The sequence below is a fragment of the Saccostrea cucullata genome, unplaced genomic scaffold (genome assembly GCF_032062105.1).
Source record: "Saccostrea cucullata isolate Sc308-1 unplaced genomic scaffold, CSIRO_AGI_Scuc_v1 ctg686, whole genome shotgun sequence".
NCBI classification, from domain to species: Eukaryota; Metazoa; Mollusca; class Bivalvia; order Ostreida; family Ostreidae; genus Saccostrea; species Saccostrea cuccullata.
This window is the reverse complement of record NW_026927755.1, coordinates 263,618-277,195: the sequence shown is the minus strand read 5'-3', so window position 1 is coordinate 277,195 and position 13,578 is coordinate 263,618. Positions and strand designations below refer to the sequence as shown.

The window sequence follows — 13,578 nt, the reverse complement described above, 5'->3', positions numbered from 1 at the left end:
TTTGATTTCCAGTGGCGGATTCAAGGGGGGGCGCACCCGGCGCCCCCCTAAAATTGTAAAAATTAACGTAAATCACAGTTTCGTCTAGAAAATGTAAATATGTATACTTGGTAGACCTCATTTTTACCCTACAAAATCTCTAGAATCCAGGAGCTTCCGGGGGCTTCGCCCCCTGGGTCCCACCAGGGCTTTGCCCTGGACCCACTTGGGGCCTCAAGGCGGCCCCCAGACCCCTTGCCTACTTTTGGCGCCCCCTCTAACTTCAATTCCTTGATCCGCACCTGATTTCTTAATTTAATTTATATAAAATTTACCTCAACAAAATAAAGTTAAATATAATACACTTTTCAGAAAACGTTTGTGTCTGAGTTTGGAACTTACTCTTACTTATTGTTTTAATGCATTTTTTGTCTGTGGATACAGTTGAAAATCTTACAAAATCCCTTCAGAGATTTTTATTCAATGTTTGCTAAGAAATAACAAAAGAATAAAGGGCGCGAGGAATTCTAACACGCGTCGTGTACCAGGAAGTAACTTTGGACTATATGTTATGCAATTACACATTCAGGGGTGTTTCAAACGTTTAAATTATTCAATTTAAGGTATTAAAACCCATCGCATATCGGTTTTCGTCCTATTTGTCTTGGATTGAAGTATCTTAAAACTATGCAGACGGATTTTTTAATTACGTGTTTTGTTTTTGTTGTTCCTCAGACATTTTCTTTAACCTTACATGACTTTTTCCCATTTGGAAGCCAGCATGGGGACACAGACATGGCCAAAAATGATGATGGAAGTACTGGTGATATAACTATATCAACACTTTTCCCATTCTTTAATCACCAGCACCCAAAACTCATTGTAAGTACTTTTTAAAAATTAATTAGTATACGTTTTAATCACCAGCACCCAAAACTCATTGTAAGTACATCTTTAAAAATAATTAGTATAAGTTTTATTTTATGAAATGGAAATATAGATATTTTTTCATTTTCATGTAATAAATTAAGTGAAAATAGAACATGTATTCTTGCTCCTATCCGTTTAAATTGTTTAATTTAAAAAAAATATTCTTAAAAATTAGTATCGGACTATAAATGAAATATATGGAGATAACGGAGAGTATTCAAGCTCAGAAATACACTAAACAATACAAAATTGAAGCAGAGCAAACATGGACCCCAAAACATCGGAGGTTGGATATTAGATGCTAAGGAGGGGTGAGCATCCCTTGCAGACCAGTCACATCCGCCCTATGCTCCTTATCATGATCGGGAAATAACAGAAAATCTGTCGACAATTCAGTGTGTAAATCAGCATTTGGCTTAATGATAAATCATATTCGCTCACAAGATCATTGTATTGATTATAGAACTTACGAAATGATGACTTAAACTAAACTGCTCATATTCTTGATAAAATTTAACAAATACACCGTACATCATTAAGCAAAATCGATAACTATTTCAAACTTGATATAAGCCAAACGTATGTAGTGTTATTTATACCGCACACAGTTTTAAAAAAATACTGTTAACAAATTGTACATGACTCAGAGTTAAAAATATGCATTTAGAACTATTAGGTAATTTCCATTGATTGAATTCCGTTGCAATATTTTTATCTACCAATAGTTCTGGAGAATTGACAAAACCAATCATTAGAAAATCGACGGTTGGAAATGGCTGCTGTTTTGTTAAATTAATTCCTTCGAGGCTCTCTCTAGTGACTTGCTCAATGTTTAATGCTAAAAAGGTTTTTGTATTAAAAATTATTTAATGAATACAAGCAAATAAAATAAAAAAATAATAAAAATAAACACTAAATTAAAAAATAAAGTAAAAGAAAAAGACCAATAGAATACAAACATGTATATAAAATGTTATTCTTGATTGTAAATATGATCTTTTAGATATAGAGTTTGGTTCAGGTAATCTAATTTTTTAACTTCTAGGTAAAATATCATCTCCAATTACTGTTATCAGTTTCACACACAGGTTACTGTACAATGATAAATGTATCATTCAACGTATAATAAAAAGAACTATATGTGGTATATTGCATATATTTGCCCCCTCAAAAGTCAAATTTTGAAAACTTCCTGAAATGTGCTGAATTCACTAAATTGTATGAGAAATATAAATTAACAGAAAATATTATAGTGTCAAAGCAGTGTATTCACAATTTTTGTTTTTATGACGTCACAAACTAGTCCGATTTTATATCCTTTTTCAGAAAGAGGACAAAATGGACAAAATTTCAACAATTTTAGCTTTAAAATTTATAGAGCGCAAGTTTGTTCAGGAAAAATATTGACATATTTCATTGATATTATCATTCTACACATTATATCAAAATATTGATCCTGAACACACATGCGCTCGGTGATTTTTACTCAAAATATCGACGAAATATGTACATTTTTCTGTAAAATTCATAAAAAACTTAAATTTACGTCATGTTTGTGACGTCATTACGTACATATGGCGTCATTACTCATGAAAATATTCAGTGCTTTGAAGTCAGCATATACTCCCCTGTTTAAGAACTTAATTAAATATATCTCCATCAAAGTTTGATTTGGGGGGCAAATATTGGTTATTACCGAATAAAGTTCTTTAAACTTCCTAAATCAGGGTTAATTTGATGCAACTTTTTTTTTCTAAGCGTATCGTGTTAAATTTCACAAATTCCGTCTACACTACTTTGCCCCAAATCTTTTTAAACAGAGAAGCAACTAATTCAGCTTTTTAATGTATAAGACAAGCTAAAAAATAATAACCAATAACAAAACAATCCTAATAAAATAAAAATAAGGCAAGAGGCCCAGGCGCTCACCTGAGTACTTTGGCAAGGGGAAAATCAGTTTAGTATTAAGGTTAGGGTTAAAAATATGCATTTAGAAGCTACTAGATAAATTCTATAACTTGCATTTCATTGCAATGCAAATATAATTTTATTTTTGACCACTTCAGAAGAAATTGACAAAACCAATCATTAGAAAATCGACGGTTGAAAGTGGCATTTTTTTTTAAAATAAAAAATAAAATATAAGTATTGCATTTGAATATACTTCTCTGTATATTTAATTAGATGTACAACAAAAACCAATCTTCCCCTAAAAGGCTAAATAATAATGAAAAACAATATAAACACAGTTGTTAAACTAATGACAAAAACTTTGAAAACTAGTGAAATATCGGAACTTTGATTTACTATAGTGAAATCTTTGGAACTTTGATTATCTATTGTGAAAACTTGGGAACTTTGATTTACTACAACTATAGTTTACTACTGTTTATATTTTAGTATTTTTTGTTAGAAGAATGGGCGAGGCCTAATTTAAATGAATTTGAATTCCATTTACCAAAGATTACACTTTGCCAAGTATTGGTGAAATTGGTTGAGTAGTTATGGGAAAAAATTTAAATTTGTCAAAATTTTACGATGACCACAAAGGCAGACAACGAACAAATTTTGATCACAAACGTTCACTTGAGCCTTTTGCTCAGATGAACTAAAACCACCCCCATCCCCCCAAAAAGGTGTACTAAAAGACATATAACGAGTGCTAATTCCACATTACTCTGCATTATCGAAAAAAATGCAATGAGAAGATATTTAAATGTGTTATATTTCATGTTCACAGAGACGTTTTTCTACTGATCAGTACGTTTTAACTACTGTTTTTAAAGAGAAAAAGTGAGGATGGGTATAGAAATGGATAATGGATGTGCGGGAAAAACAGGGTTGCGGCATATTTGTGGCAGATTAAGCGGGTTCCATTAAATGTTCAACCAAGCCTCTTTCTTTACTCCTCACTAAGAAAACTTCAGATGACTGTGGAACAATATATTCAAGAAGTAGTGTTAATCAGATGTGGATACTCAAAAGTTCCAAAGAACTTTTGGAACATTTGAAATTACAAGGTTTTACCAAAATCAACAGCAGCTTAAAACACGACGTTTCAACTTTATACACAACCATTCCCCACGATAAATTGAAGTCCAGGTTTTTTGATATCATTAATAGCTGCTTTTTCGAAAAAATGAACTCGTAAATCTACTAACTTCTTCATTCGTCAATTGCAAAATTATCAGTACTTTGTGAAAACACATTCTGGCTTCACACACAAGTACTCTAAAGTTGACATCAAGAATCTTGAATTTCTGATTGACAATACCTATGTGGTTTTTGTTTTGGAGATCAGGTCTTCCAACAATCTATTGGAATTCCCATGGGTACCAATTGCGCTCTGTTATTAGCAGACCTATTTTTGTATTCACACGAAGCAGAGTTTATGCAAAATCTTATGCGTGAAAAGAAGAAAACACTTGCTGTGGCCTTCAACTCAACATTAAGATATATCGACGACGTATTGTCAATTAACAATGGTAATTTCCATTCATATTTCGTTACAATACATCCTGGTGAGCTTGAGATAAAAAATATTACAGAGTCTGACACATCTGTTTCATACTTTGATATTTTACTTGGAAAAGACGTTAATGGTAATCTAACAACCAAGCTCTATGATCAACGTGATGATTTTAACTTTTCTATCGTCAACTTCCCTTACTTATGCAACAATATACATGTATATTCATCACCTGCGAACTGTGTTTATATATCTCAGTTGATTCGATACCAAAGAGCATGATCTACATATTCATGAACAAAAAACGAGGTAAATCATTGACAAACAAGTTGATGAAACACGAACATCAGCAGTCTTGTTTAAAGTCATCATTTCGTAAGTTCTTTGGTCGATACAATGACCTTGTCAGCAAATACAATTTATCATTGAGTCAAATGCTGAATCACGTTTTTCATACTAATTGTTAGTCCATTATCCATACACGGAATTGACGACGGATATTCCCGTTATTTCCCGATCACGACAAGGAGCACACGACGGGTGTGACCGGTCAGCAGGGGATGCTCACTCCTCCATGGCACCTGATCCCATCTCTGATTTGTATTGTTTTATGGACTTTCGATCTTGAATACTGTTTGTTATCTCCACATCCTTCACACAGATCAATATATTCTTTCAAAACGTATGCAAGTTTAGTTACTCAATTAAAAATATTTATTAAGACAAATGAAACTAGTGCTAATTGTAACGGGGACCGTTACAGATGTTCCCCAAACGCTCCCCATGTCCCTTATCGTGCCTTTTTCTTCTAAGACCTTTTATAAATATGCTAAGTATCCCAAGATTTCATTTAAGAATATAAAAGTTAATGATATCAACTATCAACGATATATTGTTTAACGTTTTGCATGCGCGCACACGTACATGTACATGCATATGCAAGATGATTATGGCATGTTGATTAAGCGACTAACATATCTTTCTATCCCACGAATCAAAGAAAAAAATACACATACAAATTTAACATTTTTCAAGCATATGTCATATTTTTAATATATCGATTAACATTTTATTTCTCTACTTATTATAACCTCGGGCTCAAAGTTGGTTTTATTCCGATAACAAGGCAGGGTTAAAGTCGACTAAGGGTATCACGCCAATACCTAACCAATCAAAATGAACTTATTCAATAGTAGTTCCATACATGGAAAAGGGATTTTCCTTTCTGTTCAGAATTTTTTTTAATATTTCCTCTCAGGCCATTTTGACAACTCTGATACCTGTGCCTGGTAAATTTTATATACTTTGTAAATAAATATATAAAGGTTTTTTGACCGGAACTATTCATTTTTTCCAATGCATAGGGGGCTACTCTCTGGGTTTTACAAGAGATGTTTAAAAAGACATTCGTGTCAGCTAATGTGACCTATATTGTTTAACACCTTCTTATTTATATTTTTTTCATGAATGCAAATATCTGATTATTTTACGAAGGAGCGTACATGTATATTGATTTTTTATATACCGAAAATCGCTATTTCTGGGGATTGCGTAATTCTAAAAAAAAAATTCAAATAAATTTCAAAGGTAAATTAAACAGAGGATGCTTGGTATTAAAATATTATTTCAAATCAGTAGAATCGAATGCTATTAACGACATCTGAATAAATAGGCTATAAAAGGCTTATATGCCAACTTTGGTCATCTGCACTTTAATTTTAAACACGACAGGATTTGTAATTTTTTCTGTATAAATTAATAATTTCTATATACTTTGGAAACTCAAATGAAATATTTTAATACACTTTCCTCGAGCTCTTTTCTGCAGTTTTCCTGAAATTTTATGTGGGTCCGAGGTGTTATTTGAGTTTAACAGTGATTCTCTACGTTGCCATTAATTTGATTTGTTTGTGTGTGTGGGGTGGGGTGGGGTGGGGGGTTATTTTTATTTTTAACCTATTTAACGTTGGAGTTGAATCTTGTATCTTATTCCAAGAACTTAAGATTGATTGTGACATTTGGATGAAAGGTCAAGGTCATTAAAAACCACCACCTCTTTAACTTCTAACCCGTCAACCGAAATAAACTCTGAAAGGTGTTTCTAGATACATGTACAATTCATGTACTTCATGTTTCTTTTTACCCTTGGGTCAAGGACAAAGGTTAAGGTCGATTTCAAGTTCATAGGTCAAGGTGATTTTGGTAAATAGCTAATATCAACATTTCATTCAGGTTACCAGTGACCTTGACCTAAGTTTCAAAGTCAAGGGTAAAAAGATCTGCATGCTTCAGTATGTTACATGTCTTGACATTTAGAAGTTCTTAATTCTGCATGAACATCAAACACTCAAGTATACTGTCTTTTAATACATTGTGTGCGGTCGCATGTGCATGCACGTCCATGTATTTACTTTTGATAGTAGTATAATGTAGGCAATCATTATATCTATTCATATTTGAAATTTCACCCTGTATTATTGAGAACCAAGAAAGTTGTAGGCATTTAAAGTTTTAGCCAATCAGATTGCAGCACACGTGCATGTGCGTGCGTTCATGATTATTCTTATATACCATGCTGTAGATCTTCATAATGTAAGACTATGTTCAAAATTTCAAAGGATTTTGTCAGAAAACAAAATAGATATTTAGACTTTAAGTTTCAGCCAATCGCAGCGAAGGGCACCTGCATGCGCGTGAGATCTTGCTATTTTGACCATGTCATCATGTCTATACTACTATTATATCCTTATATTATGAGTTTCAAAGCATTTCATCCAATATTTAAAAAGTTACGGCTAAATCTATTATATTGGTCATTTCACGTGTTACACGTGCGCGCACCTGCACGCACGTGCGCGCAAAATGACCTTCGTTCCGCACATCTACATAACATACCTAGTGACCCTAAAAAGGTTTCACCTAGATCGGATGAGTAGTTTACGAGAACACTCGCGGACAAAAAAGTACCGGAGAACAAAGAAAAAATTCAGAAAAAGTAAAAACAATATGTTCCCAAACTTCGTTTGGGGAACATAATAAACGAGTATTTGGATAATTTTCATCAGGAATTGGTTTTATCTATATAACAATGATATATTGATATATACTTTTCATTTTTTACATTTTTTCAGTCGAAATAATTCTAATAATTATATAAATGTCGGTTTATACAGGTTAACACAAATGGAGTGGTTTCATTTCTACAAACTGTCAGTACATACACACCTAACCCATTCCCCATTGCCAATGACGCGAGGATGATAGCACCATTTTGGGCAGATGTGGACACGAGAAACGGAGGTAGAGTTTGGTACAGAGAAACCGTAAATTCTACCCTACTTGACAGAGCCAGCGAAGAGGTCCGAGCTTATTTCCCCAGATTCTTCAGATTCAGAGCTTCGTGGATATTTATTGCTACCTGGGATAGAGTCGCATACTACGGCTGTGACAGTCCTTGTTCAAAGGTTCATATGAATTGATTTTTTTCCAATACACTTTTAATCTCGTTTAAGGCACGTATTATCATTTGAAAGGATGGAAACAGTTGGCAAAATGATAATTTAACAAAAAAAAGTTAGAAAGGAAAATAAAACGTATTTAGTCGTTTCAAGTCTCTTGTATTGAACCAAAATACAATGATTGCATTGAAACATTTCTGACCTCAAATGAAGTTTTCATGTGACAGTGATACAAATTAGAATTAGGAATTTTGATAAATGCAACTTATCGTCCTATAATAAGAAATGACATAAAATTTATTAAATGCCTTACTCTCTACATAGATATCTAATATAGATATATTAACAAATTATCCACAACCAACTCTTAGACTTTTAAAAAACATTTCAGACAAACACATTTCAAGCAGTTTTGATAACCAATGGACAACATTCATTTACTTTATACAACTACGAGCAAATTGAATGGACGACGGGTACAGCAAGTGGTGGTAATGCTACGACTGGACTTGGAGGAACTCCTGCTCAGGTCTGACCTTATAATTAATAATATTTTAGTGTATGTCACAATGCTTTATACGCAAATTATGTAAACGATTTCTATAAATTGTTAGACATTTTATTCAAAAATTCTAAAAATATCTGGACCCCCCCCCACTTTTTTCCCCAACAATATCTTTACATTTTAAAAAGTTCCTTGAATGTTTGCCCCCCCCCCCCCCCACTTCTCACCGCAGTGTATTGATATCAAGGAAATGTACTATTGTATGCTGAAAAAATCGGTAGCGGAAGGAAGTTGGAATTGAAAAAAAGTTTGCCCCCACCCCCACCCAACGAAATAGGATTTTCAAGTTTGGGCAACTCCATTTTTTTTTTTGCTTGTCAACTTTTGGAGGGGTAAGTAATTTTTTTTCTCTGGCTGCCCCCCCCCCCCCTACACTTTCAAAAACGATGCTACATGCCTGATTTGATGTCTTAATTTTCTGGTAAATATCCAAATGTAAAACAGGCATGTCAGACTATGTGGTATCTTTTAACTCCACAGAGAGATATTGTTTCAAGGTAGGAACAAAAATGACAACTGTTTATAGATATTTCTTAATGTTAAATTGAAGGCCACAATATTTTGATTTTACTTTTCATGTAAATTTTTTTAAAACATTAAATAGAATGATTTTGGAATACGTAAAGCATTTCTTCTCTTTAAAGGTTGGCTTTAATGCGGGAGATGGTATTGTGTTTTTCACGGTGAACGCATCGCGCACTATAGACATTATTAATGTTGATGAAATGTCCAATGTTGACATACCAGGAAAATTTGCATTCAGAATAGATGCTAGTGACATAACAGACGGGGGTGTAATACAAAAGGTAAGTTAATGAATGGGGACCATTTTTAATGGACCTACCGTCACGGTAGCTTAGTCGGTAGAGTGATCGCTCCATAACCCCGGGGGTTCGAAACCAGGTCGCGACTGACCAAATCGTTGATACAATAGTAAACAAGAAGGATATGAAGATAACGAACAGTATTCAATCTCAAAGTCCATAAAACAATACAAAATAAGAGCAGAGCAAACATGGACCCCTGAACATCAGAGGTGGGATCAGGTGCCATGGAGGAGTGAGCATCCCCTGCCGACCGGTGTCGCATAATATTCGTTCCGGGTATTTCACGTTCCGGCCGGAACCTTAAAATCATAATATTGGTTCCGGATTTTACTGTAATATAGGTTCCGGCCATGAGTTCAATCTTCGAATCGCGGTATCTGTCCAGATTTCATTCCACACTGAGTCATGGAATTAGTGGGGTTTTTTCTTGAGGTTTTAGCATCACGCAGCGACATTCTATTTTCGTGCGTCGCGCAATGTTTTGTACTTAGCAATTTTAAAAAATAGATGAATAAATAGCCTGATGATACTCTTTCTGATACATATGACTTTGGTCCCATTATAAGGTTTTGTTTATCTTATGTATACAAATCGGTTATCTACAACTCAATTCCTTTTGTTTATTTAGTGCATGCCAGGTGTGAATCTCTCGCTTCAATGCACGCAAACCCGTAAAGACAGGTTAAGAGCATGGTTATGAGATAAACAATTTAAGACCGGGTTTACGAAAGACTAACATTTAAAGAAACACAATGTCAAAGAATTAATTAATTGATAATTTTTTTTATTTCTGAATTCGATAAAAGTAAAGAACAAATATTGATAATTATATATTTACGGAATTAAATTCTCTGTTTAAATGATATTACACGACTTGTCAGTCGAGGCTCAAACACGGCTTCCATTCCTCATAATTAAAGATTTTTTTTTTCATAATTAGATATTATTGATGAAATGGCATGATATATAGTTTATATTCCATTTGAAATATGTATATGATTCACTGTTGAAGAATGTTACGTATATGGTTTATTTTCTTCTAAATTAATCTTCATACTACATGTAGGTACAGTACATGTATTTCATGATGATATGATTTATTCTGTAATGAAATAAACATGAAAACATAAGAATACGAGTATGGTTTATTCCCTTTAATACCAAAAAGCCAAGTACGTGTAGTTAATGAAAATGATAATTTTTTTAATCGTCGGAAGAAAAAAAAATAGTAATTGAGATATGAAAAGTAAAGACAATATATGTTGACTGGCTCGGCTTTTTATTTAATACGATCAAAAAAAAAAAAATAATTTTTTTCTTTTCTTTTCTTTCGTCTTTTTTTTTTTTTTTTTTTTTTTTTTTGCTATTTGTTTGTTTTAAAGGAATTAAAATGCACATTAGTGTTACCTCGAGGAATGTCCTAACCACCAACCGCTTAAGATATGTGGTAAAAATAATTATTTCTGCATGGGTGTTTGAATACATAAAACACGATGAAGTTGGTAAAAATATGATCGTTTTATACATGCCATTCATAGGCGTCAGAACCGGAGGGGGTGGGAGTAGGGAGGCTTAGCCCCCACTTTTTTTTGCAAAAATAGGCATAATATAGACATCGTACATCGAGGCGTAGGTTTACCCCCCCCCCCCCACACACACACACGGAACCAAAAATTATGGTAATAATAAACGTTCCGGGTTGCAATTACTGAAAGATATTTCATATATTTTAGCTACTTAGTTGTTTCTTTTCCATTTTGTTACGAAGCTAAGTTAGCCCGGAACCAAAAATTATGCTCATAATAAACGTTCCGGGTTGCATTTACTGAAAGATATTTCTTATATTTTAGCTACTAAGTTGTTTGTTTTCCAGTTTTTGACGAAGCCAAGTTAGCCCGGAACCAAAAATTATGCTCATAATAAACGTTCCGGGTTGCAATTACTTAAAGATATTTCATATATTTTAGCTACTTAGTTGTTTGTTTTCCAGTTTTTGACGAAGCCAAGTTAGCCCGGATCCAAAAATTATGGTCATAATAAAATTTCCGGGTTGCAATTGCTGAAATATATTTCATATATTTTAGCTATTTAGTTGTTTGTTTTCTAGTTTTTGACGAAGCCAAGTTAGCCCGGAACCAAATTTTATGGTCATAATAAACGTTCCGGGTTGCAATTACTGAAAGATATTTCATATATTTTAGCTACTTAGTTGTTTGTTTTCCAGTTTTTGACGAAGCCAAGTTAGCCTGGAACCAAAAATTATGCTCATAATAAACGTTCCGGGTTGCAATTACTGAAAGATATTTCATATATTTTCCGGGTTGCAATTACTGAAAGATATTTCATATCTATTTGCAACTCAGTTGTTTTTCCCCAGTGTTTGACAAAGCCAAGTTAGCCCGGGACCAAGAATCATGGTCATGCTTAATGTTCCGGGATGTAACAACTCATAGATATTTCATATTTTTTGCTACTTAGTTGTTTGTTTTCCATTTTGTTACGAAGCTAAGTTAGCCCGAAACCAAAAATTATGGTCATAATAAACGTTCCGGGTTGCAATTACTGAACTTCCTATTTCAAGTTATCATCACGTGTAGATGTAGAAGGGGCGGGGGTGTTAGCTCCCCCTTAGTCACTTAAAGAATTTAGTTAAAACAATCGAATTAAATTTTGATCCACTCGCATACTCGCATCCCTTAGTGTAGCTACTAGCGAGTATGCAAGCAAATCTAGCATCTAAAACCATATTCGAATACATGTTTTGTATAATCATATATGTGACCCCCCCCCCCTCCCCCCCAAAAAAAATCAGGTTTGGAGACGATTAAAGTTTTTATTTTCCTTATTTATTAAGAACATTTCTGAGTTAGTACTTCTTTATTGGGTGTATCCCTAGTCCTTTTTTTAGAAGCATGTTTTAATTTAAGACTGACATGTTTAAGTATTTTTTTAAAATTCATTTTAATCGATTTCTATTGCATACATATACCTTTAGCAGATTAGTCCATTTTTATCCAAGTTTTGTGTAAAAAAAAGAGATTGATATAATAGAGTTATTTGTGTACAATCTAATTTACATTTAGCAGAAACAGAAAAACGGAGCTACATGACAATATACAAGTAACTTTTCTTTCCATAGTTGTTTGTATTATTGGATAAGTATTTTAGAAAAGATATAAGGCCTACCTGTAACATCTTTTCTTGTTCTTTGTCCAAGTTGATCAACAAACTCTCTCTCTCTCTCTTCCACGAAGAGGAAGTCACCTCTATAAACTTTCTTTAATTTTTTGAATATGTGTTGTTTCTCTGCTGTTTTAATTAAACCAATAAATGCAGCAGATTGGTTTAGATCTTTTGAATGTATCCCCCCTATCCCTCCGTTTTTGTCCCAATAAAAAAACAATAAATTGTATATTTTTATCTACTTGGAAAGGGCTTATCTTTTTTGATGTTTTAATCTTTAAATGCATACATGTCAATGAGCGCATTCTTATTAACTGTTCTCTCCATTTCTATTTGTACAGGTATATACATATATTCACACGGTATGATGTTCATAAATGGATTTAGTTCATTAAAGAAATCATTAATTTACAGTATATAGTTGATTTATTTACACAAAAAACATTCTTAATTGTTTTCCTGACACCAGCGTTTCTTAAAATCACCTAAGATATGACAGGTCCGCAGTCATCTTAAAGTTAGGACTAAGATTAGGAGGTCTCCTAAGATAGGATAGCTTCGATGGCCTCACTTAAGACTAAGATATGTCGAAAGTTCGTCTTAAGAGATGTCTTAGTCCTAAGATTCTTCATAAGCATGCCTGCAGGTTTTCATTTTAAATTAAGATTTTACATTCCCATCGAGTTCTAGAGGGGAAATACACGTTTTATCAGAATGAATTAAAGAGAAACCTTTTCTTTTTTCCAAATAATTATAGTTTTTGAAAGTTGGTAAAAAAAAATCTATTATATCTATAGGAAAAGTCATTCAAAGATGTCTTTTGAAAAATCAGGTAGGCGATAGAACAAACGTTCGCGGTTGCCTTCCCCACTAAGACTCCTTTGTTTGTTGAACACATTCAACAAATTGTTAATTAAAATATAGAAAATTTTATACCAAGCAAATCAAGTTTTTTGTCTACTGTTCACTGCAGGGGAAGGGGGGGGGGGGGTGAGTGAGCAGACTTCACAATGCTATTCATATAAATAGTAAAATACAGATCTGTGTCTGTAATACATTTCTTCTTCAGTGTTATTTTTACTAATAAATACAAATGTACTTGTACTTACGTGCATAAATAAAAATGAGTTGAATTTTATTCAAACGTTTTTAGCCGTTTAATTGAAA

The 13,578-nt window shown here is 33.3% G+C and overlaps 1 pseudogene; it reads left to right on the top strand.

Annotated features, from left to right (window-relative positions):
* Positions 1 to 640: 640 nt before the first annotated feature.
* The window catches only part of LOC134275463 (protein mesh-like), a 32,516-nt pseudogene continuing 19,578 nt past the window's right edge, over positions 641 to 13,578 (top strand).